General features: G+C 42.9%; 1 long non-coding RNA gene across 1 annotated transcript in view; it reads left to right on the forward strand.

The window, feature by feature from the left end:
• LOC138247182 (uncharacterized) overlaps nucleotides 1–24,436 on the forward strand; it is a 41,113-nt gene that overhangs the window by 15,881 nt on the left and 796 nt on the right. Inside the window, exon 2 of the long non-coding RNA XR_011194356.1 lies at nucleotides 4,440–4,535. This is a non-coding gene — a long non-coding RNA (uncharacterized lncRNA). The remainder of the gene's footprint in view (nucleotides 1–4,439; nucleotides 4,536–24,436) is intronic.

Below are 24,436 nucleotides of genomic sequence, written 5' to 3' on the forward strand. Positions count from 1 at the left end.
ACCCCACGATAATTTATAACGTTTTGATTGGTCTTCATAATTGATGTCTTCGTAGGTGGTACATCCGGGGTTACTTCATCCTTTGGCACGTTCTTCAGGTCAAAAGTTCTCTTTTCCATGGTAAAACGTCCTTGGATATTTCTACATTTGTTGCAAAACGTATAAAACTTATAGTAAGGCAGCTAGCATGCGGATGGGAACAGGGCAAATCTTGCAACATGAACAAAGGAAAAGAACACATGCTGGGTCATGGCCTTTTACGAGTCAGCACACTGGAAAACAGAAAAATATGCTTTAATATGAGAGCTATACGGCTAAAACTTCAACTCACGCTAACTTAAGGCCTATGGGTCTTAATACAAATGCAATCTTCGTAGGTGTTAACATATTCAATTAATCATAATGCAAGCAATTATTTCTTACAGTCGACATTAGTTTATGTGCACAATAGTAACTCCACACTTATAATCATGTTAAGAATACATTTAAGCAAATAATATTTTATGATCGTTTTTATATGCAGCGTTGTTAGATATTTATATAAGCATTTCATATCTAATATATGTAATATTTAAACTACGCTCTCTCTCAGGGGAAATCTGCATCAGATAATTAGCTTGTCACACTGCACCTTGGCTGTAACATCTAATACCCACTAGCACAAAGAGAGGGCCAGTCCTCTGGAGCCAACACAGTAGGGGGGTCACCTTCGAAGATTTGGTGGGAAAGGGTCAGGCAGTGATGTAAGCTAGGGTGCAGCTGAAGCACCTCAGAGGAGACTTGGTATGACTATGTTGGATTGTCCTAGAATGCTGCATAGGAAGGTTGGGACAGACGTGGTCAGATAATGTGGCATCCTTGGATTGCCAAACACACAAAAGGTGATGGGAGGAATGCTTGTAATAGATCTAACCCCCAGCAATTACTCTGGGTGGTATTCCACACCCTTTCTTTTGCTCACCAGGCTACCCCAGTTTGGACCAAGCCATTGTAAATCACTCTTAAATCTGCTCTAATTGAAACAGTCCAGCCCAAACACCGGAAAGGTCTTCCTTGAAGCAGAGCAAACAAGGTCCATTTTTAACCTGATTGGAGTTCATCAGTAGGTGTAGCTAGGATCGGACTGGGGTACCTGAAGTCTAGAACTGACCCCCCCACTTTAAATCCTCTGCGCAAGAGAGCTGGGATGATACGTCAGGGGAAATGATGCCCAGCTGGAAAGAAAAGAAACCTGATCCCTTGCAAAGATAAACTAAGGAATTGGACTGCGAGACAACCAGGAAGCTCTGGAAACTGAGGAGTATGGCAATTAGGGTGTTCTTCTGGCTTGTACCAGAGGGGCTACCAAGATGCCACCACCATCAGAAAAAGATCACTAGGACCCAGGCAGATGAGAAGTGTGGTACAGGGAGCCAGAAAATGTAGTTCCCTTTAAAATGCTCCACTTTAGAGGACAGATGCCTGTTGAAAATGTTTCTAGTGACTAGGACTGGCCAACATAAAAAAGACTACCCCAAGATGGAGAAAACAGGTCCAACGAAGCTAAAGATGCACATCCCCAAAGATTGGTCCTTTAAACAAAGAAAAAACTGGAAGAATGGATGTGTAGTGCCCTTCCGCGATTTTAAATGAAAATCATGGGGTGGGCCAGGACCTGAAGGTTGGCACATCAGTATTTTATTCAACTTCCTTTGCGGAGGGGGGAGAGTAGGACTCCCTCTCTATGCTTATTTGCTGACCCGATAGTACCCATTTCACCAGGAGCTGATGAGATCCCATTCCCAGCTGCGGAGAAAGCTAGTCAGGCTTGTTGTCCATCCTTTTGTTTTTGTCTGGGACAGGGCAGACGAGCCAACTTCAGCACTCCCTGCCAGCTCCAGCTGTGGGCAGGGGAATCTGGAGAAGGAGATGCTTCCTTCCACTACAGTGAGAGCACCTAGAGAGATGCCAGCTCCAGTGCATGGCACAAAAGGTGCATACATGTGCAAGCAGCCGGCTAGTGTTGCATGGGCCATAGGGTTAACCCACAGCCCCCAACTAATATTCAAGATTTTGCAAGCCCTCAGTGAGACCGGGTCATCCAAGGCAACAAGGCTACAGAAAGAAGAGGGAAAACTGATAATATTTACTTTTCTGACAGAAAGCAACTCATAATGTCCTGTGAGGGCCCTTTGTCTCCTGAGCCTCAAGAACAAGTCCCCAAGAGAAGAATGTGTAGTGAATCGTATCTTGTTTTATTAGGAAGCAGGAGTTAGCTTAGCCTTCTGGCTTGCAGATTTGTGCCCCCATCTTCCAGTGAATTTTACCCTACTTAGCTTGCTCTGTTTTAGTGCAATTATTTAATTATATCTTTCCAAGATGGCTGCCTTGTTTTTAATTACGACAATGTTTTAGTTTCATGCTATCAGTGCCACTCTGCTAAAGTGTCACTATCAGCACTAAAGATAGATAAACTGTAAGTAATCACAGGTACTTTCCCACTTTGTGCTTTCAAGCGAATTGTTTATGTACTTGCCCCCCAAGCATGTCTTGTTATCTATTGTTTGGAAACAGACCTACGTCAGGGGTCTGATCAGATTTGTATAAATGCACCTTACATAGACAGATAGTCAGAAGGATCCCTACCAGATGCCATTGACGCTAGCCATGCAACACAACGCCTTGATGCTTACCCAGTCTTCATGTCCCCACGGAGTCTGATCTAGAGACCTCATTCCAAGTTAACAAGGGTCAGGGGGCTTTTCTCATGGGCATGGTACTGGCAGATTAATTTAACAAACTTAGCTCTCTTTAGGTTAGGGGTTATGTTCATCATGCTAGGGTATTAGGACATATTTCATATCTCCTGTCATTTTATGTTATTGCAAGATGGTGGGGGACTTTGTATTCATGACTCTCGTGTTAATAATTCTGTTTCTTGCATTGTTTATTATTATCCTAATCATTGCAGCACATTCAACTTATTGTAGATTGAAGTTTTGTGAAATAAAACCTATTGAAACCTTACTGCATCTTCTTCTTTGCCTGTGTTTGATTGAGATTTATTGTTCATGTGAGAAAAGGGTAATCTCCGTTTAACCACGACACTCCCTGAGATGTCACACTCTTGAGTCCATGTGCAAAGGCTGCCACAAATCACCTTTTACTGTTTGGGTTTTTGGTGAGGTACTGCTTGTGAGCCAGGAGGGTTGGAACGACAGTTGTGACTTTTTGTAGGTTTGGCATAGTCACCTACAAACATAAGTACTGTCATCCTTGAACCAGCAGTCTTGCCTGGAGCAAGAGTCAAACTACAACAATGCCTATGACATAATGATTCCTAGAGCAGAACATTGTGTTCTTGGACTCTAGACTGCAGGGATCCATAGTGTTTGGTTCCATGACTATATTGTGTGGTCTAAAGAAAGACATTGGCTCATTTGTCTGTGATATTGTAAACATTAATGCTTTATTAACAATATTGCTGATATTACAGTAGTTATCATGATTATTTTTAAGTATGCTTATTGTCCACATCCATTTGATTGGTGGCACACTGGTGAATCACAGCATGTAATTATAGTTATTAAGGGGGTGCCACCCTGACAGGCTCAGTAGGCCTGCCTGATATATATATTTTGGCAGCACTGAGACGCAGCCAGTAAGCATGCCTTATTTATATTAAAGCGGTGATGCCCTGACAAAACCAGTAGGCCTGCCCTCATTAAAATGACACCCCCTTATTTTGTGATGTTGTAACTTGAATAGATATGGGCATTGTGAATATCTGTGTTCAGGACCCACTAGGAGCGTAATATGGTATGAGGGTGTCTCCAAATCTATTTCCATCTACCTGATGCAATATTAGCAATGTGCTTGGTAGTATTTAGTAGTGTGTGAGTAATAAAAGTACTTTTCCTTTCTGAAAAAGTAAAAACACTGATTGCACACTAATTTACTGAGTGCTGTTGTTTCATGTCAGTGTATTGTGATTACCGGTCCACACCCTTCCCCTGAGTAGGCCTTGGACTGCTCTGCAACACTACCTTTAGAGAGTCAAAAGCTTAAATGGGGTACTTGGTGCCCAGTAAAAATTAAACTGCAGACATCACTTGCACAGGACTCACATGCTTCACAACTCTACAGAGGCAGCATCGCTCTGCCTTATGTATTGTTGTAATGTTTATCTCACAGAAATGTAAATGTTACCACTCTTACTTGAGGGTGAGTTTCCATGCAACATCTGATTTCAACACAACTGTTGCCTCGGAGACAGTTTGGAAAATATGTATTTCATACACACGGAACATTATTGTCTGTTTATTTAGTGAACTAAGTCAATATTTACTTGGAATTTAAACAGTTGATTAATACGTCATCCATTATTTACAGTATTATTGACATGCAAGTGTATGTAAAAGAAATATTCACAGAGTTGTTTACTTTCTTTGTATTTTCAGTTCCAACTGTTCAACCTCTTTGTAATTCCCTCTCAAGGGCACTGATCGTTGTGGTGGTGTTGCTGCTTGCTGTGGTGATAGTTCTATCTATATTAAGTAAGTGGATTCATGTTAACCTCTGTCACTCCATTAACAAATCTTTTTCTACTCCTGTGATAGATGAAAGTTAAATGGGTTCATTCTGATAATCTATGAAAACATTTGGTTGCTGAAAAAGCACATGCAAATATGAATATGCATTGTTTACACATAGACATATTAGGAACTTATGAGTATCAGGATAATTTGTATTCATGCATCTGTTGTGATTCTATTTACAATAAACAATCAAATGAAAATACCAAACCAAGGGACTGATTTACAGTTTAGGGTTCACAACTGTACCTGCTAACGAGTACTCTCGCTGCCAAACTCGGCCTATCTGCTGATTAAGAGGTGGGCAGGCTGCCAGATTCACACAGATGGAGTAAAATTTACTAAATCGGTGTAAACCTTCCTTCAATGACCCGTCAGAGTAGAGGCCATAGCACACAGGCAACGGACGGTCCATCCTATTCAAAATGTGCAGTCAGTGTTTTACTGTTCATCACTGCTAGCTATATCCTGGCGGAGAAGGAAAGTAAAGAAAAAAACTACTATGGTGTGAGGGGGATCACTGACAAAATATTGGAATCAACTATATTGTATAACACAAATATTGCGCCAAAAATGTTGTTTTCAAAAGTGTTGTTTCCTTATCCTAATAATAGTGAATACAAAAATATCAAAATGAAATATTCTTTCGCTCCAATATTGTTCAAATAATAGACAAAAATATTGTTTCTTAATATAAAGTTTAATGTACTAAAGCTTAAATATGTCATTTATATAATGTCAATTAAATAAGGCCCACTAGCATTTACACAAAAAAAATATTTAAATATGCGTGTATGTTTATATATATATATTTACATATATAGGCTGACAGTTTCTGGGACTTTATAGCTAGGCAGATATTTTTGTACAAAACCATAGAAATTCAGTGGTTATAGTTACCTCACCAAACTATAACATACACCCCCGCAATGCACTGCTTATGACCTCCGATATTATATCACTCATGACATGGTCATTGACATCACTGATCACAACTTTGATGAAATCTCAAAGAAATAATTGATAACATCACTGATGACCCCTTACTAAGGCCATTTACGGCCCGGGGGACAGCCACCTCCCCAGGGCTAGGACAAAATCAAAATTTACACTAAGGAAATAAAGTTAAACACAATGCTATAGTTAGGTGCATATGTTTGTGACATACACTGCTTATAACCACACTAATTACATCATTCATGACATGATCTATGACATCATTTATGACATCACTGATGGCATCTCAAATGACATGTCAATGCAGGCACAGAAATAGATCAAATGTCTGCTCCCAACTGACAAGAGCATTTTTAAATCTTCTGCTCAATGGGAGTGGACTCTGGGCCTCATTACGAGTTTTACGTTAGGTCGGGAGACCACCAGTTTAGTCTTCTGCCCGCTGGCCCTATTATGAGTTTCCCGCTGGCCAAGTGGGATACTACCCACAGCATTGATGCCTGCTCATCTTGAAATTCAGGCAGTGAAAATGGATATGGGGCTGCCCACGGGGGCCCCTGCACCGCCCATGCCAAGTGCATGGGTAGTGCAGGGTCCCCCAAGGGGCCCCAGGCACCCCGTCTCCAGCAGCCTTTGCATGGCAGTGGAACCACCATGCAAAAGCTGGCGGACGCAGGAATCGTAATCCCCAGGGCAGTGCTGCTTGCAGCACTGTCCTGGCAGATTAAGACAGCCGGCACCTCCAGGCCATTGGCTGGTGAAAATGTGGCAGTGCTGGGGGTTGGACTGTGGTGCTTTCACGGTGGTCATAATGTGGCTTTTGCACTGTCACCGTGAGTCTGGCAGTCCTAGGACTGCCAGACTAGTCCTAGGACTGCCAGACTCGTAATGAGGGCCTCTGTGTTTGCTCCCACTTGGCGGGAGATTAAAAAATGCTCCTGCCAAGTTGCAGCAAGCACAGGTTTCCCTGTCCATGCCGCAGCAGTCATGGAAATGGCTATGTCCCAGGGGTGGACTCCCCTAGGACAGAGCTAGTAGGTCGGCCCCAGGGGATGGGGTCCCCTTGGGGCCATGATTTGCTGAGGCAGGGACCCACTTCCTTTTACTTAGTTTGAAACCCAAGGAGATGGGGCCCATGGGGGCTTTAGAGTCTTATATATATACACACACACACTTAAAAAACAAAGGTTGCAGGACGTTATAGTTAGACTCAAATTTTAAACATACAAAAACATAGAAAATCACCAGTTATAGTTCGAGTTATCTCAAGTAACTATAACTTGTGCCCTAAGGTACGTGTAACTCACATCCTCGCCCGCACACTTTGTTCGTCAAACAGTTTACTAAGATATTACATTGATATTATCAATGATGTTATCAAAGATGTTATGAGTGCCGTAGTTTTGAGAGTAATTAGCAGTATAATTGGTGAATTTCTATGGTTTTATACGTTTAAAATTTGAGTCTACTTATACTGTCCCTGTAACCTTTGTTTTTTTAAGTGCCTTTCTATTTTTTCTTTATTCTATTTCCTAACTATAACATCCCTGTAACTTTTTGTTGTTCCATTGAATTTCTATGTTTTTTTTTCAATGTGTAGTTATTTTCATTACTATACTTTATTCCAACCACCTCTGTGCATGGCCTTCGGCCGTGTGCAGTGGCAATCAGCAACAGGGCCTGGTCTGCAACCAGGCCCGGAGGCCCCTATAAACACCCAACCTTCATCTGTGCACAGCCTTCTCCCATGCGTGGCAGGAGTTGCCCACAAAGCCTTGCCTGCAGCCAGAGTCTGCAGACAACCTCCCTAACCACCCAACCACACACTGCACACAGCCCTATGGCGATGCGTGGCAGGAGTTTGCTGCAGCCTGCATCTCTGGGTGTGAGAATAGGTGTAAGAGCGTTATCTGTGGATGAGAGTGGCTGTAAGAGTCTCTGTATAGGTGTGAAAGTGCTTGCATCAGTGTCTTAGTGGGTTCATCAATATCTGTGCAGGTCTGTGAGTGGGTGCATGAGGGAGTCAGTGGATCTGTGAGTGGGTTCTGAATGGATCTGTGAGTGGTTTCTGAGTGGGTTTGTGAGTGGCTGTGTGAGGGTCTGAGTGGGTGTGTGAGTGGGAGAAATAGATTGAAAGAGGGAGAGAGAGAGAGAAAGAGAGTAAGAGGGAGAGAGACAGAGATTGTTTTAGGCATTGATGGATGATGTTTTAGAATGAGATATTTGTGCACAAGTTGAAAAGAAAACTGCATTTGCCAATTAAAAAGAGCAAGGTCACCATTCAGTATGAGACTTTGCAGTTGAAAAAAAAATAAAGAAGGGAAATGACTCAAACCCTCAACTCTCAGTGTGAAAGTCTCTCACCGCAACCATAGTGCCATCTTTAAAAAAAAAACTAAACAAAAACGTTTTATTGCCCTTTACGAGCTATCAGGGACTGGAGGGAAAGCCTTAAGGCCTCCCCTTTGGTCCCTGCCATTTAAAAAAAAAAATGAAAATGTATTTTTCACCCTTTACAGGCTATCTGGGACCGCAGGGGAGCCTCGGGACCTCCCCTGCAGTGCAGGCTGGCTCCTGCTTCCTGCGTGAGCTTGCATTAGTCCAGCAAGCAGGTAGCTGCTTTTCATAGAAGATATATATATAAATGCGCTCCTCAGACAAAGTGTTCAGCACTCAAAGGGGAGGAATTAGAACCGTTTGTAAAATTTAAAAACAAACAGCAAATACATATATGAGTCATTGCAACAACAGGAGTTAGTCTCAATAGGATCGAGCTCGGATAATATTTCAGATGTGGATGAACAATCAGGCCCAAGTGAAAATGTAGGTGTACCATTAAAAACAGCTGAGGAATATTGTTTTTTACAATTGAACCAACAACCCCGAAGAAAGCCTCCAGGAGGAAGAGGAAACGACAATGGAAAAGGAGGAGGAGAGGGAGGTCGGTTGGAAGGAGATTTTGGACAACAGGGGAGATCTCTGCAACAGACTCGGATGAAGAAGTAGTAAGTGAGAATAAACTTACAGTGGTGAACATTTCTTCCCATGTTTTAACTCAAAATGAACGTTCTGTATTAGAATTGGGTCTTTCATTTTGTCCTGTTGGGGAATTTGACTATGTTAAAACAAGAATAGATATTTTTCAGTTTGTGAGGAAGTTGAAATTGTTGAAGATATTCATGCAACAAAAAGAGAAAGTGAGAGGGCAGGTATCACGGAAGGATGATGGGGGGGAAGTGTCAGCATTGGAGGAATTATGTATAGGAGACCTTGAGGGTTTAGCTGCCTTAAGAGAATTGAAAGTAGGAGAGAGAATGTGGGATACTGAGAGAGGTCTGTTAAACGAACTAGGGCTGGATTGTGAAAGTCCGAGTGGAAGTGGTTTTAAACCAAAGTCAAGATGTAATCCGGCTACTCTGCATGATAATATTGACGCCTTTCATGAGGCAGTAGGATTTGACCTATTACAATTATGGAAGAACAGCACAAAATGTTGGGCTAGTAATTTGACGATGGGGCAAAGACGAGCACTTGAGACACTGAAAAATGCGACATCCTTTGTCATTAAGCCTGCTGACAAAGGGGGAAATTTGGTGTTGTGGGATGTTGATAAGTATAAGCAGGAGACGAGGAAACAGCTGGAATTATCACGATGTTATCAAGCGTCAACTGCAATGGCATATAAGGCCTCTATTAAAACCTATCATTCCATGCTTCTGGATTGGTGTGATCGAGGCTTATTGAGCAGGGATGAATTTGAATCTTTGATGGTGAAAAAAGCAATTGCACCATGTTTTTATATTTTGCCTAAGATTCATAAGGATAAGAATAATCCACCAGGAAGACCAATAGTGTCAGCAAGAGGCAGTCTTCTAGAGAATACATCTATTTATTTGGATAATTTTTTATGCCCATATGTTTTGAGCCTTACCTCATATTGTAGAGATAGCGTGGATTTTATTACCAAACTTCAGGACATCCCTTAGAAGCAAAGTTACATTATGGCAACTGTAGATGTGGTATCCCTATATACCAGTATTAACCATGATTTAGAGATCAAGGCATGTGATTATTTTTTCAGAGATAAGCCTTTAAGGATGTATGAACATACAAAAATGTTATCAGAAATGTTGCAATTTTGCCTGAAAAATAACTTTTTTCTGTATGATGACAAATGGTTTAGACAGATTACTGGGACCGTAATGGGGAGGTGCTTTGCTCCAAGTTTTGCATCCCTTTTTATGGGCTGGTAGGAAACCCAACATGTGATGACAGAAGAGAATGATAGGTGGATGGAATATCTGATTTTTTGGACGAGATTTATTGATGACGTCTTCGTCATATGGGATGGGCCGGAGGACATCTTACTGGATTTTGTAGAGGGGTTACAGAGGAATGAGTTTAATTTGAAGTTTAGGTACAAAATGAACAGACAGATGATGGCTTTTTTGGTTGTTCTAGTTGTTATAGAGGGAGTTAAAGTTCAGACAAGTTTATACAGAAAGAGCACAGCAGGCAATAGCATCTTACATGCTAGGAGTGCCCATCCCGCTAGACTTAAATGGAGCATACCCTATGGGGAACTCCTAAGAGCAAGAAGGAATTGCAGTACGGATAGAAGATTTGAGAAAGAACAAAGTGACATGGTTGCTAGGTTTAGAGCCAGAGACTATCCCGGTAGAGTTATCAAGGATGCTTGTAGGAAAGAAGAAAACATCAATCGAGAAAGCATCCTGATTCCAAAAAAGCAAGAAAATTATGAGAAGGTGATAAGATGTATAACTACTTTTAATGCTGGTTCTAAAGCAGTGATGAATATTTTAAAACAATATTGGCATTTGATTAAAACAGACAGAGTTATAGGTTCGATAATGGGCCCGTATCCAAGGATCACGTATAGGAAGAGTTAGTCTTTACAGGATATTCTCGTACATAGCTATGCAAATAAAAATAAAAATGAGAATTTGCGATTTATGAAACAGCCAGGCTTTTATAAATGTATGAGATGTAAGTCATGTAAATATAGTAAAAATTGTAAAACTTATATGTTGCCTACAGGGGACGAGAAAAAAATTGACATGTTCATAAATTGCAATTCGGATTACACTGTTTATATCATAAAATGTCCATGTAATCTTTGGTATGTGGGCAGCACAATTTTTCCTGTAAAAAAACGGATATTGGAACACTGGCGGGCGATCAAGAATCATGATGCCAATTATCTGATAGCACAATACTGCAGACAAACTCATGATGGGAGAGTTGATGATATGTTATTCTTTGGAATTGACAGGGATGTGCTGTCCCCACGAGGAGGAGACAGGGAACGGATTTTGAGGAAAATGGAATCGGAATATATTATCAGACTTAACAGCATAGCCCCGTGGGGGTTGAACCAGGATGAAGAATTGTATGTACATGTGGGTTAATAGTATAAATACGAGGACCAAGCGCTGAATAAATCAATTAGCTGACACCAGCATCTCAAATTGATAAATATATTGTAATGATTTTTGGTATTATTCTTGCAACTTTGGAAGTAGTTGATTAATGCATTATAATGAGTAATAAGGTTTGTGAGTATTATGAGGATGAAAAAGACTAGGAAATGAATTGAGTATTTAAGGTGTTAATATGATTGGATGGAGAGTGATATATGTGTATATATTTAGTGATTTGATGAAATAGTGGGGTTATTGAGAGATAAATTATGTTTTAAAAATGAATTAAGAATCGAGGAGAGAAGATGCTTAAATCTGATTTTTGGATTTTTGAACTGTAGGATTTTTTCTATGTCTAGTGGTAAACAGGATATAACATTGTATTTTTTCATTTGTAACAAGGTGGGTGTATGAAGAAGACCGATCTGGTTGAAACGCGTTACCCAGAGCCTTAGTGTTTTTTTCAGTTCGTATGACTGGCATGGAATAAAATGAACATTAAGCAGTAAGCCTGGAGTGCAGGCATCTTTTTCATTAATGTAGATTGAAAGGGAATCTTTAGATGTTGACGGAGCCTGCATCCGGAGCCGTGCACCGGCCCCTTTGGTGGTAGAAGTCAGCTGCTACAGGACATTATTATTAAATATATATATATATAGATATATATAACCTAGTGGCGGTTGCCACTAGGTAGTTATAGTGAGGACCAATTTTCCATAAAAACAATATTTTTTGCTTGCTTATATCTTTGGCACTGTTTGATAAATCTTCACAAAATTTTCCCTCATATGTTTGTTTTCCTTTGGGGTTTTCCTTCCACTTGTCACGAATAGTTGGGCACTAAAGGGACTAGAGACACAGAACAGATATATAAAAAAAGAAAAAAGAACCAAAAAAAAGACAGGTTCACACATACAAAAGAAAAGGAAAGAGAGACCAGACCAGTAAAATAAGAGAGAATAGGCAGAAGATATCAAGACATCATTGCACCAAAGAAAGAGAGAAATAAAGACAGAAAAGATGAGAGAAGAGAAAGGACAAACAAGAGGAGACTTTAACCAGCCAAGAACAGAAAGGAAAAGATAAAACCAAAGAAAGAGAAGAGAAAGCTCCAAAGGCAGGAAGAAAAGGAGCTGACAAGACATAAAGGAGAGAGAGAAAGATAGAGAGAGGGTAACACCACTAATATCTACCTCGTAAAGCCACCTTTATATGTTCTTCTTTCCTTCTATGCGCCTCCTGAGTCCCCACCTGGAAAGGAGGAGAGACCGAAATCAAGAGGGTGAAGAACGCTCGAGGGGAAAGAGAAAGAGAAAGAGAAAGAGAAAGAGAAAGAGAAAGAGAAAGGGAAAGAGAAAGAGAAAGAGAAAGAGAAAAGAAAGAAGAAGAAATACTTGTATAACAAAGCCTGCACTATATTTATACCACGGAAATAAAGAAAATACAAACCGCGGTACCGCCTATCCGCCTCCATTACTCTGACCCTGTCACAATATACATATATATATTTTTTTTTTCCTCCAAATGGCCCCCATCAAAGCGCGCTCTATTAAGTCGGTGCTCAATGTCAGTGATGGGTCAGCACTGTGAAATATTTTTCCACCAAGCGACACGAGGTCAAACACAGTACACACAGGAAACCTTGGGTTTGTTGATTTATTCTTACTAAAGAGATGAATATCCCAAACTACACCAACGCGTTTCAACCACCAAAGGTCTTGGTCATATTTATTTATATACACATATATATTATATATATAAATTTAAAATAAACAACCAATTTACAAAATTTGTAAACAAATCAATAATTCATTTGCAATTTAAAAATAATGGTTACTAATTATTACTTAATTAACTTTCCACTCTTTGTCCCTACAAACCTAGTAACCCACACCAAAAATATAACTAAAATAAATAAGTAAAACACAATTTACATAATTGATAGTCAAATGCCTAATTATTTAATAATTCATAATTAGTTGGTAATTAAGTACTACTTAATTAACTTTCCACTGTAGAACCCCAGCAGCTCACACCTACATAATTTACATAACTATTAGTCAATTACATGTATAATTCTGAATGAATCATTATTATTCTTTCTTTCTTGCTTAGTTAACTTCCCAACCTATACCCCCACAGACCTTGGAACCTGATTCTAAAATATAACTAAAACAAATCAGTATTACATGATTTCTATAATTAATAATTAATTAAATAATTAATAAAAAATACTATTTGTTTATAAAATATTACCTAATTAACTTACCACTGTATCCCCTATAAATATAACAATCCACTACAAAACTGGAAATTACTATTAGAAATTAAAATTAAAACTTGTTTTCACTTAAAATAGCACATTTATTTAAAAAAAAGTATAAAAAATATACAAACAATATTAACACATAAAAATAATATATGAATTAAAACACATTAAAATAATTAAAAAACAATATTCTTTACAACTATATTTTTGAAAACAATATTAACAAGAGTGATATTTTTAACAATAAAATTGCTTACCTGAAAAAATCTAGGGCCTCATTATGAGTATGGTGGTCCATGGGACCGTCGTACCTGCGGGCAGTCAGACCGGCGCAACCCTGGTGGTACGACCACCATATTATGATGCTGGTGGTGGGACCGCCAGCACAGTGCCACCACTGTCAGCATCATTGATTCCGATGGGTTGGCAGCTGGGCAAGTCATGGTCAACTACGGGGTGCAGATTTCAGCACTGTTCTTTTGATTATTACAGGCCTTTTCACCAGCCTTTTCATGGCGTGGTCCCCATGATGAAAAGGCTGGTGGAAAGGCTGAGATGGGGTTACAGGGGGGTCCCTGCACTGCGCATGGCCTTGTCATTGCACACTTGGAATGCACAATGTCTGCAAAGGCATTCCTAGTGTGCTTGACAGCGCAGACTGTGCAGCCTGCATTGGCATAGGCTCCCTTAGCCTGCGGCACCAGCCCTGTGGGGAACTCAGAATTTGGTGGGGGGAAGCTGCCGACTTGGTAGAGGCCTCCTCCTTGGGTCATTTGCGGTCCAACGCTCGGACCACCAATGTCGTAATTAGGCCCATATTCTTGACAACAATATTTTTACATCATGATATTTTGTATCACAATATTTATTTCCTGATATTTCTGACGCCCAATATATTCTGTCCAGAAACCGTGTAAGGGTCATTTGTTTTTTATTTATTTAAATCAAAGTCCAGTTTTGGGAGTTTATTTTTTGGGGAAAAAACTCCCAAAAAGTTACTGGACTTTGCATTGGCTATATGGTCTTCAGTCACTCTGCATTTATATTATGCATTGGCCTGCATGCCACACTTATAAATAGGTATTCAATAGGAAGAAATGTTGCTTTTTTTCTATTTTTCTTCTTTGTGTCCCCTTCTTGGTGGCACTGGAGTATGAGGAGGATGGTGGCAGAGCAGCAAGAAGCATGGTTCAAACGTAAAAAAATGAAAGAGGAACTGCAGAGATGATCAATGGACGTACCATTTTCCAGAATGCATCTGAGAAAGACTACAAAAAGAATTAAATGTGTGTAGTAGAGCAACCGCAGAAACAATCTCAACCTCATTCCCATATCTTTTGTCAGCCTGCACTGTTGTAGGCTGACATCTTCCTTTGATCTCCTCAAGAGACCCACTGTAACTGCTGCATTCCCAGTTTGAGGATGGAAGTCTCTAGCTGACTGGGTTACCCAAGGCTGAAGGTCCCGCAACTCATCATTGGTTGAAAAGTAGGAATAATAGAATGTGTCTTTGAATGGCTGTTAGTCTCCTTTGGTGTGGCATGATGTCTCATAGGATGGCTCACCCACAGTGATTTAAGGTAAGTAAAAAATATATAAATGGACACTGGACTTGAAGTGCCCGTAATAATGTATAGAGCCCTCTTAGAGTTATATTGTTCACTAAGTGACTCATCTTTATAAGCAAATTAATTCATTGACCCTTAGCCTAGTTTTACTTTTATCAAACTATTTGACCGAAACCGTTTGGCCAAAGTGACAGATAACAATGCTAGGTTAAAAGTAAAACAGTCAAATGTATCAATGTCTCTAAGACACAGCCATATGGTAGCTCTCTCTTTCTAAAATATCTCAACTTTGTGGGGCAAATGGTGGCCAGGCAAGGTATTTGTGGCTCTCCAGCAGCTTAATAGTCAAAGGAGTTGCCTTGTGCTTCATGACAGACATTTCACTTTATCAATGTAAGTTTCCTTTGAAATGGCCCCTGGGATGGCTATGTGCATCCCTTTTTATGCAGGAGCTATTTGGTGCCAACTTAGCTTATGTAGGTGGACAGTTATAGTTCAAGTCATATGTTTTGGTGCTCCCTTCCTGTCTAGTGAGGTGACTATGGGGCTCATCTTCAGAAGTAAATGCATTCTTGGACTTGCAGTCTACTGTTACATCTGTTCATCCATTTGGATAAAGGTGACAGACAACACTGCTAGGTAAAAAAGTGAAAATTCAGAAAGTTTCAGTGGCTTTACTACTGAGCCACGAGGTTGCTCTCACTCTCTCTTTAAAATATCGCTTATATTTCTGGAACATATGTACAGACCGCCAGCAGGTGCTAGACAGACAATGGTGCTGATTTAGAGTTGGAGATGGTAGTCGTCACAAGGGCAAGAAAGTATGCTCTTCTCCAGGAACATAGTCTACTCCCTCAATTTAGAAGTGGATGAACCAATAGTATGTCAATATCAGTGCCTATTCCAGCTCAGTCCTGACATACTACTCTGCCAGCCCAGCGGGGTACTGGCTGTCAAAGGCTAGGCATGTAACCGTCCATCCAGTTGAGAGTGTGTGGTTACATGGCCAAGAATTGCTTTGCTTGCAAAGAGGAGCCTCACAGTCACTTCTCTGTGGAGTTATTAGAGGAAATTACAATGCATACTGGGAAAACAATATGATGCTGCAAAGCAATTCTTGGACTTGTGGTCTATTTATATGTCTGTTATCCCACTTGTTCAAAGGTGGTGGAAAATGATGGGTAAAAAGTCAAAAATCTAAACATTTCAGTGTCTTTACCACTGAGCCATGAGCTAGCCCTCTGTCTCTCTTTGTCTCTCTCTTTGAAATATCTCTTAGATTTCTGGGACATGTGTACAGATCTTCAACTGATGGTAGGCAGATAATGGGGTGGCGGTTATGCTGTCCCCTAAACACATGGTCTGCCACTCAATATAGAGGTGGTTTGGCAGATATGTTGACGACAATGCCTACTCTGGCTTTGTCCTGACATACTCCTCTGAAAGCCCGGTGGAGTACCAGCCATCAGAGGCTAGCCATTGCCTGTCCATCCAGTTGAGAGCGGGTGGTCAGATGGCTTCTTTTGCAGTCTGTCACCACCACGTAAAACCTGGTTGTGAGATATAGTGAAAATATTACCACCCCACTATGGGAGAAAAACTCCCATGGCATAAGGTCATCAGTTTGACTTTTTACAAAAACAAACTCACACTTTGTTGTAGAAACAAGATAAACCTTGTAAAAGTTTGATGGTTGGCCATCACGTGTGACGGAGCTGTCCATCAAATCTTTGCAAAATTGACAGGAAATGTTGTGACAGAGATTCCTCCCAATGTTAAGAGATCTCTCCATTGGGGCCAGCAGACATTTGGGTGATGATATGTATGTCAGGGAGATAGCATAATTTACTATAACACCCGGGTGGGTATTACTCCATTCTTCGAAGTGAAAATCATCCACAATGTATTTTGTTTTCTCTGGCATCTAATCAATGCTTTGTGCAACATGACTGACATTATGAAGCAGGGGAAACTGTAATGTGAAGTCAACATAATATTGTTTTCCCAGTAGTCTTTGTAGTTACCTTCCATAATACACAGTTTGGTAAGGCTGGTCCACACCTGTTTGCCAGCTGCATGTTGAAGTTCCAGATGCCTTTCCTATGTCCTGCTGCTGTGTTGTGTACTAATGTGTTATAGTGTTTGGCTGTAAGACAGGCCAGGGCTTTGGGTCCAAAGGTAGGTTTATATTCTATCACACCCTATAACTCATGTTAAATCTGGATATGGTCCTCAGAACAGCGCGTTCTGAAGTCTGCTTGGCTATTCAGGTTTTTTTATAACATGTTCATGGGGGCAGAATTGATGTGAGGGGAATCATTCATTTTATCTGGACTTCTGCACATAAGGAGGCATTTTTGTGTTATGAATTCATTTAGTTTATTGACTTTTTGAGGTGACCTAGGTGTGATAATTGTATGTTTTGCTGAAATAAATTGGATTTTATCTTGTTTGAAGAGGTGTGGTAGAAAGGGATGGTGATTCATTAAAATGGTCCTTGATTTCTCTCTAGCAGCCTTGTATTCATGATGTGCACTGTTCAGCACATGGATGTACAGTTTGTACAGGGATGTTGCTAAACAAGGTATTTCCCTCATACTAAAGCACAATATACTGTCTCCAATGCAAGCCATGGCAAAAGGTGAGCATCCAAGCCCATAGTGCAAATGTTTACTCACCAGATAATGATGGCTGCCCTACTCTCCAGCCCCAAACTGGTGACACACCCTGCGTTTCTCAAAAATGTGCAAGCCACAATTACACATATGCACAGATAGGAACTTACATATCAACTCGGCAATGATGTTGAGTATGCCAAGTTGCATCAACCATCAGTATGGCTGAGACTATATTTCAATCACATGGAGCTACAATGCCCAACTGAAGTCTTCACAGTGGCCGCCAAATCAAAATGAAAGAATTTAATGTGTCATGAAGGAAACATCAAGCATAGCATTATATTCCTGAAATACGTGCGTAAGAACTGAAGTTTGGAAACAAAACTATAGGTAGGAGTTGTTAAAAAATAGGAATCTTGTCGCACTGATGAAGCAAACGACTCTCAAGAAAAATGTATAGGCAACGTGTAAAATTGAACGCAACCTTTGGAGGTGTACATGGATTTGACCTGACTTTTTGCTACCATTTTGTCAGTTTAGGAATACACTGTTGAGAGCCATCCGGACTCTCCCCGACATTGTATCCTGTTCTGCGCGTCCTGGTGGAGCGCGGAACAGAGGCTATAAAAATAAAGATGGAACTGCGCTGACGCAGTTCCCACTGGAGACTTCAACTGTATTGTGTCCGTATTATTGTGCTTAGCGCGTTGTGGCCTGCGCAACACTACATTGGTGACGAGTGGGTTTCAGAACTCTCGCATCGCAAAAACCACATAAAGGCAGACAAGTGGTGCATAAGGACAAAAAAAAGGGTGACCGGCGCAGTGCCCCCGCACAGTGCTGCACGGATCTCCGAACAAGACGAGGAACCCGGCTGACGCGCGACACCCGGTGTCTTGTGGGCCCTCACCACGGACCGGAAAGAAAAGAGAACCGGCCCAGTAAGAAAAGACAGGTGGCTGTGCTGCCGGCGCCAGATTCCACACAGCGCTCGCCCCAGAGGCCCGGCTACACCACGTGGGGGGTGGTGCACGTTAGGGACCACACACGCACACCCCGTTTCGTGGCAACAGCCATGTGTGCTCAGGCTGTGCTCCCCGGAGAGGGGAACGCAGCATACAGAGCCAGAGGGGCAGGGGCCCCGTACAACAAAGCAAGCAAAGTAAAGTGGGGGAGCCCCAAACGAACTGAAAAAAAACAAAAACAAAGACAAGGCAAAGAGAAGCATGGGTATAGCCCCCAAAAGGACATCAAAGAAAAAAAAAGACACATACAGGGCAAACAGAAGCCTAGTGGAGCACTAGAGGAACACAGAATAACAAACAGCTAAGGTTCAGTAATAAATGACACTCCAAAGAGAGAATAATTGTGAAAAATAAGAATATTACCGTTGTCAAAAGAGACTGCAAGAAAAAATCCTGCAGTATAGCAGCAAAGTGCCTACACAAATAAAGACACAATGAGCGCCCCACCACAAGAAAACCCCCAATTGCCCGTGCAGGCGGGAGCCAGTGCTCACTCCTCAATGACTGCCTTGCCCCCATTCAGCCAACTGATCGATCCGGCCACAGCAGCGCCAAGATGGCGCCTCTGGTTAAATCGTCTAGAAAACTATTTCTGCGCCACAAGAGAAACATATGGGGCAGTTTGCTGATCTCTCATGCTGCTGATGGGAGGAGACGAGCTGCAAGAATTATTTGATTCACTCCCATGCACTGGTGATAAATCAGACTTCAACACGGCAGTGGAAGCCCTAAATAAACATGTTGACCCACAGTTAAACTCAGACTTTGAATGCTTCAAACTCCAGCAGGCTCAACAAATGGATGTCGAGTCAATGGACATGTTCTGTGCACGACTAAGGAAGTTAGCAAGTTTGTGTGTAGGCCTCAATCAACAAGAAGAGATTAGGGCACAGATCATTCAGGGATGCCGATCAAATGCACTACTGAAGCTCATTCTACGCCAGCAAGGCATGTCCCTCAACAACAGCTTGGTTCTGGCACGTTCACATGAACTATTGACAATCCGGGCGGATGCCATGGCGGCGGTAAGGGGACAGTCGTTGGCAGCTGCGTCAAACACACGCCCAGTTCAGGTGAAAGAAGAGCAGGTAGACGCCATCCAAACTCGTCAACTGCTAGGACGTAGAGCGAACTCCTTCAGACAAGTAGCACGCTCCTGCGGAAGCTGTGGGTATGAGCCCAAAACGACAATAGGCAGCCCGGCGAAAGGTAAAACATGCGACAAATGTAGCAAAGACAACCACTTTGCGAAAGTGTGCAGGTCAGGGAGAGGCTGGCAAGGAAACCAGAGAGGAAAAGACGCCAAAGTCAGGAGCGTAACCAAAGAAATTGACAAATCCAGAACAACCACAGACCAAAGAAACCCAGTCTTTGAAGAAGACAAGGAAGAAGACATCTTTGTGATCTCATTCGCAGAAAAAGCGACCACCACCCATGAGCAACATTCAGAGTAACGCCAATCGGCGACAGTGCTCATAGATACAGGAGCGTCTGTAAATGTAATGGATGACACCCTGTTCAGGCAATCGACCTCAACGCCATCGCTTACCCCAACCACCACCACAATATATAACTACGAGGGCCGAGAACCGCATCCTCTAAAAGGCACAGTGAAGTGGCAGTATCCAGCGGGCAATTATCAACACAGGCAAAGTTCTATGTGGTGACCGGAGACCGAGGCACTTTGTTGGGATGTCACACCGCGGAAGAGCTGGAATTGGTATTCTTCGCGCAACAGGTATACGACTCCCATGCTGAGCACCTGATGAGTGAATTTCCGCAGCTCTTTGAAGGGTTGGGATGGCTTAAAGATAAAAGAATCAAACTCCACATAGACCCAAGAATCACACCCATTGCCCTAAGACACTAGCGTGTACCGTTCCATTTGCGACCAGCAGTGGAAAAGGAGCTACAACTGCTCGAAGACCAAGGAGTAATCGAGAAGGTGGAAGGACCAACACCATGGGTCTCGCCGTTAGTGATAGTGCCAAAGCCCATGCAACCAGGAGCCATCCGTCTTTGTGTTGATATGCGCATTCCTAACAAGGTCATCAAGAGGGAGAGACACATAACACCTACGATGGATGACATCATAGCAGATCTGAATGGGGCACAGTGGTTCTCGAAACTGGACCTCAATGCCGGGTATCACCAGCTGGAGCTGGTTCCCGATAGTAGGAACATCACAACATTCTCAACACACGTAGGGCTCCGGCGATATAAGAGACTGAGCTTTGGGGTATCTTCGGCAGCCAAAGTATTCCAAAACGTGATAAGAGAGATGCTGTCAGGGCTGCCGGGAGTGATCAACTTGAGTGATGACATCCTCATATACTCCAAGAACAGAGAGGAACACCATCGACATCTCAGGGCTACACTGCAGAGGCTAGCATAGGCAGGGCTAACACTCCACAAGAAGAAATGCAGGTTCTACCAAACGTCAGTGGAGTTCTTTGGATATGTCTTCTCAAAAGAGGGTCTACAAATAGACCCGCGGAAAGCTGATGCCATTCGTCAAGCACCGGATCCCAAGAACCTCACCAAAGTAAGAAGTTTCTTGGGCATGGCGACATATCGTGTAAGGTTCATTCTGCAACTTGCGACAATTGCAAAACCTCTCAGACTACTTATCTCGCCACCCGTCTCCAATGACGACCGATCACTCTCAAGAGAAGGATGGGTAGAGCACTGAAGTGTTTGTCAACATGATTGTACAATCGGCCTGCCCCAGTGCCCTTAGTGTAATAGACATTGTGAATGCTACCAAGGTAGATATGGTACAAAACCAGGTCAAGGAAGCATTGGATGACAGAAAATTTAAGCTTTTCCTGGAAAAGACAAAAGTGGTCAACCACGAGTGCAAGGTTGCCATGCAGGGGATGTGGAGGGTAGGAGATGAGCTATCGACAGATGGTCAAGGACTGGTTCTTCGAGGAAGGAGAATTGTTCTGCCGCAGAGTTTGTGGGCTCGAGTGGTGGAGTTAGCACATCAGGGCCATCAAGGCGCTGTGAAAACTAAGGCAAGGTTGCGAGCAAAGGTGTGGTTCCCGGGCATGGACAGTCAGGTAGACAAATTGGTGGGGAAATGTCATTCATGCGTCATCACATCAGGGGACCCACCCAGCTGCCCAGTCATCACTGAACCGGCTAGTCAGAAGCCATGGGCGAAAGTGAGCATGGATTTTGGGAGTTTCCCGGATGGGCGGCTGACCGTCGTGCTCATTGACTCGTGCACAAAATTCCCTGTTGTTGACGTCGTGTCGTCCACGGCATTTGAGAATGTGCGACCACTGCTCCAGAAGGCATTTGCCATGTTTGGACTCCCTGATGAGGTCAGAACAGACAATGGGCCCTCATTTCATGGGTAGAAATTTCGGTCTTACCTGGAGGGGCTAGCCATACATCATAGTAGAGTCATGCCCTACTGGCCACAGGCTAACGGGGATGTTGAGAGATTCATGCAAACTCTAAACCGAGACCTCAGAATAGGTGTTGCGCCTGCTGCGCTGATGTTCGAAGTCCCGCCTCGGATTGCATCCCGTCCGGCCCTTGTTGGGTATCACCTGAGCTAGATGTTGAAGCCACCCAGCAGCGCACGAACCGGAAAGCCACTGAAAATCGGCAAAGTCTTTTCAGAGACTTTCAGGAAGGAGACAGTGTGGCAGTGAAGAATCGCCGGCCAGGAGGGAAATTCCAAACTCTTTTTGAGCCTGAACCCTGGCAGGTCATCAGTGTGAGAGGCGCCATGATAACAACAGCCCGAGGCAGGCAGAGGATCACCAGAAACGTATCACACTTCAGGAGAGCAGGGGTTTCGAGCACATCTGGAGAGGAAGGAGAGGTCGATGAATCAATGGCTGAATCTCCATGTGAGGAAGACGGAACAGAGAAGACTCAGGTAGCGGTGCCTAGTACACAGCACCTGCTGGGCGAGAGTGCTGGCCAGGAAAAATCACTCACCAGGGGTGGACGGTACCATCTGCGCCCCAACCCTAGGCCCAACAGCCAGCTTAAAGACTTTGGGGGTGATTCTGACTCCCGCCGGCCGCGGTAACCGCGGTGCCAGCGGGAGCCGCCAGAATACCGCTGCGCGGTCAGAAGACCGCCACGGTTATTCTGTGTTTCCCGCTGGGCGGGTGGGCGACCGCCAGAAGGCCGCCCGCCCGCCCAGCGGGAAACCCCTTTCCATGAGGATGCCGGCTCCGAATGGAGCCGGCGGAGTGGAAAGGGTGCGACGGGTGCAGTTGCGCCCGTCGTGAATTTCAGTGTCTGCTATGCAGACACTGAAATTCTCAGTGGGGCCCTCTTACGGGGGCCCCTGCTGTGCCCATGCCATTGGCATGGGCACTGCAGGGGCCCCCAGGGGCCCCATGACACCCCATACCGCCATCCTGTTCCTGGCGGCCAAAACCGGAATGACCCCCTTTGTCTGTACCCTGGGCTGAGGAGGAGCCCATGTTCGAGCTTGTAGATCTGCTGGAGGGTCCTGGGTGACCAGATGACTGCTATGAGCTGGCCAGGGTTGCTGTACCTGGGCCTCTGTGTCCATTGACAATTTTTTGTTTTGTTTTCCTTTTGTTCTTTTCCCGCCCCTGCGTTTCTATTTCTCTTTTATTTGTGTGTTCATGTCTCCACCACTTTAGCATTGAATCTGTTGTTGGTTATGGTCTCTATGTGTATTCATTTCCTCTTCTGTGTGAAGTAAAACATGGGAGGGATGTAGAGAGCCATCCGGACTCTCCCCGACATTGTATCCTGTTCTGCTCGTCCGGGCGGAGCGCGGAACAGAGGCTATAAAAATAAAGATGGAGCTGCACTGACGCGGTTCCCACTGGAGACTTCAACTGTATTGTGTCCATATTATTGTGCTTGTGCGTTCTGGCCTGCTCAACACTACATACACGACAATACATTAAATGTGGAACAACTACTGAGGAGGTTATTTAATGTGTAATTTTTGTTCTCAAGTGGTGCCCAGATGATGGTTCATATAGGTTTGAAGGTCTTGTGCACAATCTGTACAAAACAATGGCAATGAAACAAGACTTCATATATGCTATGTGCCCCGTTGGCCCACATATCAATGGTTTGATTGCTGACAGACATGTGTGTGCATGGTATGCATGGTATAAACCGTGTACATGCAGGAAGTGGGCAGCTGCAGTTGTGAAAACAGTCTGCACCAATGATGGTCATTGTCTGTGTCAGGGGTGGAAGGGGACGACGATCTCATAAGAGAACTGTTAGGTGCATACACATATTATCATTATTATTATTGTTTAAAAAAAACACTGTTTCTATTCCTCAGGCCACATCAATGCGCTCACAGCCGAGCTCAATTAATCACAAATGAAAATAATGTATTTTTGTAGTAAAATCCACACACTATGAATGAGTGAAAGACAAGAGACGAAGGGAAGGGCAACTAATCCAGTACAGTGAAAGCTGACCACCCTCCTCTGTGATGAGAACAATGTTTCCAGTGAAAGACCACTATGGGCTTAATTGATATTTGGAAGAGAGAGTACTCCATTGCAATGGTGACAGAGTACCATCTCTGCCAAACTGAAGGTTCACCCGTCTCCTTGAGATTTGGGCAGACCTTCAGAATATTGATGGCATTAGACTACTCCGTCTCTTCCACCGACATATCCTTTCGATGGCCAAGCACCACAAGGGCCATTGAAGTATTGGCTATTTGGCTGCCCACCCTTTGTAGAATGGGGGTACAAGTGAGCAGTTTTCACTGTCCATCACTGCCGGATAAAACCTGGTGGGAAGGAACAGTAAAAACTATAAAATGACACCCATGCCACAGAAAAATTCTCCTATGGTGAGGGAATAATTGTTTTTTTTATTTTGTTCTCAAAAGAAATTCTCACTTTGGTATTTTCGTATTGGAAAAAAAAAACATTCAATGTTTGCCACACGGCTCATCATGTTGACATAGCCATCCTCCAAACTTTCAATTCTTACAGGAACTG

This window comes from Pleurodeles waltl, chromosome 7 (assembly GCF_031143425.1).
Source record: "Pleurodeles waltl isolate 20211129_DDA chromosome 7, aPleWal1.hap1.20221129, whole genome shotgun sequence".
Classification (NCBI taxonomy): Eukaryota; Metazoa; Chordata; class Amphibia; order Caudata; family Salamandridae; genus Pleurodeles; species Pleurodeles waltl.